Here is a 2,658-nt window from a genome sequence, read left to right as displayed (position 1 = left end):
CACCCTGTATCATGCATTGAACCCTGTATCATGCATGGACTGGCAACTCGTTTCACATATGATATTATACGTGTTTCAATGCCATTCTCCCAAATCATCCCACCCTCACCCTCTCCCACAGAGTCCAAAAGACTGCTCTATACATCTGTGTCTCTTTTGCTATCTCACATATAGAGTTATTGTTATCATCCTTCTAAATTCCATATATATGCATTAGTATACTGTATTGGTGTTTTTCTTTCTGGCTTACTTCACTCTGTATAATAGGCTCCAGTTTCATCCGCCTCATTAGAACTGATTCAAATATATTCTTTTTAATGGCTGAGTAATATTCCACTGTGTATATGTACCATGGCTTTCTTAAAAATATGGAATGCTTCACGAATTTGCATGTCATCCTTGCACAGGGGCCATGCTAATCTTCTCTGTATTGTTCCAATTTTAGTATATGTGCTGCCAAAGTGAGCACAGAGTTTAAAGTTTAAAATAGGATCATCAGAGAAGGTCTCACTGGTAAAGAAATATTTGGGCAAAGGCTGAAGGATATTAGAGAGCAGCAATTTGGTTCTCTGAGGTAAGAATGTTTCAAGCAGAGAGAAAAAAACAGATTCAAAGGTCTAAGAGAGAAGATGTAAATAATGAGAAAAAGAAATTGATTCACTTCCATCTTTTACAACCTATGTACAACTGAGGTTTTTGAGAACAGACACAAAACAACAAACAAACATTGTATGGATATGGGTGAAAGACATCTGGAGTCTACGTAATCCAAAATACACATTTCTGGGGGGACATAACCAAGGAAATAATTGATTCTGCTTGGATGAAGAGACAGAAGTCTTCCCTATTGAGATAACAATGAACATTTGGTAAAATTGGCAGACAACCAGCAATTTAATCATGCTGCTATGTGTCTGTCACTTTGAACTGACTTTGTCTAGTCATTTTGAATTAAAGTGATATTCAGAATAAATTTATTTTTTAACAGTTTTACTAGATCATGAAGATGTGAAATTTAAGAAATTAGTCTGAACACAGATCACCTATTTGAATAACGCTGTCTACTAGCAACCAGAAATTCCGTAGTTATATTTCTAATAGAGTTTGTCCTTAATTTCATACTAAAATAATATTGAAATATGGTTGTTGAGAATATTCAGAATTAAGATGCGTTAACTGGTCCCAAAATCATTGAGATGTGAGTGGTCAGTTAAGTCATTTCACTGTATTGCATTTTAGAATGAATAGAGAGAGTTATATATATATATTATATATATATATATATATATATATCATATAACTGTAAGAAATTAGAAAAGAGGTCATATTCTACTAACCAAAACTTAAAATCTGTAATAATTGAGAGATTAGTGTCTCACTTTACATTTTGCCCCAGAAATGAATAAGGCTCAGAGATAATAAACTTGATTTATGGATACAAAACAGGTAATTTGTATTTCCTATTATTAACAAAATATTCTCTGAGCCTCTTTCAGAATGTCAAAACACACATGAAAAGAAAATAAGTTTCATCAGCAAATAAGTCATTCACATATTTTTAAAAGCTGACAGAAGAAACAGGTTGTCTGACCAGTTTTTATTCTATTCATGCTCTTTTATGTGAGAGACACCATTCTGAAATTTTAAAACATTAGGCCAAAGGATGAAGGTACATAGTGTTTTGAAATATTTGTCTGCATTCCCCAGACTTTCCTTAACATGTGTAATCATTTGGGGCAGTATAAATAAATGAATAGTTCTATGGAGATGCATTTATGTCCGTGGTCACAAGCAGAGTCAGAGAGTCCCTGCTTTCACTTTTCTACTCAGCTCTTCTTATCAGCCTACAACAGAAATAGACCCTTGCCCTCCATCCAAGAAACAGCACAGCAAAGCCTGCACAAGACAGCAAGGTGTACAAAGAATACTCTGAAATAGTGCTTAAAAACGATGATCACAAATACAATGAGAATCTACATCCTGACCCCACCTTAGCTATATGGACATAAGTCCTGGTCTCCAGGAAGTGTCAGGATCTAGTAAGCAAGAATGATGAAGCAAATGATCAGAACATTGTTGGTTTCACTCATGACTACCTTTGATACCTATGGTCACGAGGGCAGAGCAGCATTAATGCCATTTAGCACGAGCGGCGGCTAGAAGAGCACCTGCAGGAAGAGGCTGCCAAAGGCTGCTCTCCAGAAGTAAGAGGAATAGCAGAGAAGAAAAAGGGGAGAGGAGCTTGGCAGCAGGAAAAGGAAGCTCTTATTTCTTTAGATCTCTCAAAACCTGGGAAGAAGCTACACAAAATTTGGAAGTTTGGGAGGCAGACAAGAAATCTACATGCAAATGTGGTATTAACATGGTTTTTAGATGTCTGGCTGGTGAATTGAAGTTGATTTCAGGAAATCTCAGCAGTTTTAAGACAGCTGGAATTCAAGAAACTCCTTCACCTAAAGGGATCCACAAAAATATGTATCTTTGGGCAAAAGGTCAAAAATGAGGAGAAAAGCTACTGAGTTAACACTGTTTTCTGATTTACGATGATTAAACTTGTCAGCTAGTTCTGTTAAAGTCCAATTTGGAGGGCAAACCACTGTCCATGTCAGAGTCACAGATATTCTGCATAAAGCAGTAGATCCATAACATTCTTAATCT

The 2,658-nt window shown here is 36.1% G+C and overlaps 1 non-coding gene across 1 annotated transcript; it reads right to left on the bottom strand.

Moving 5' to 3' along the window:
* Positions 1 to 362: 362 nt before the first annotated feature.
* LOC114116736 (U6 spliceosomal RNA) lies at positions 363 to 469 on the bottom strand. Its single transcript, XR_003590563.1, has one exon. It is a non-coding gene; the product is annotated as a U6 spliceosomal RNA (small nuclear RNA).
* Between the last annotated feature and the right edge of the window lie 2,189 nt (positions 470 to 2,658).

This window comes from Ovis aries, chromosome 10 (assembly GCF_016772045.2).
Source record: "Ovis aries strain OAR_USU_Benz2616 breed Rambouillet chromosome 10, ARS-UI_Ramb_v3.0, whole genome shotgun sequence".
In the NCBI taxonomy this organism is placed as follows: Eukaryota; Metazoa; Chordata; class Mammalia; order Artiodactyla; family Bovidae; genus Ovis; species Ovis aries.
The sequence above is the reverse complement of the archived record's forward strand: the minus strand, read 5'-3'. Positions and strand labels throughout refer to the sequence as shown.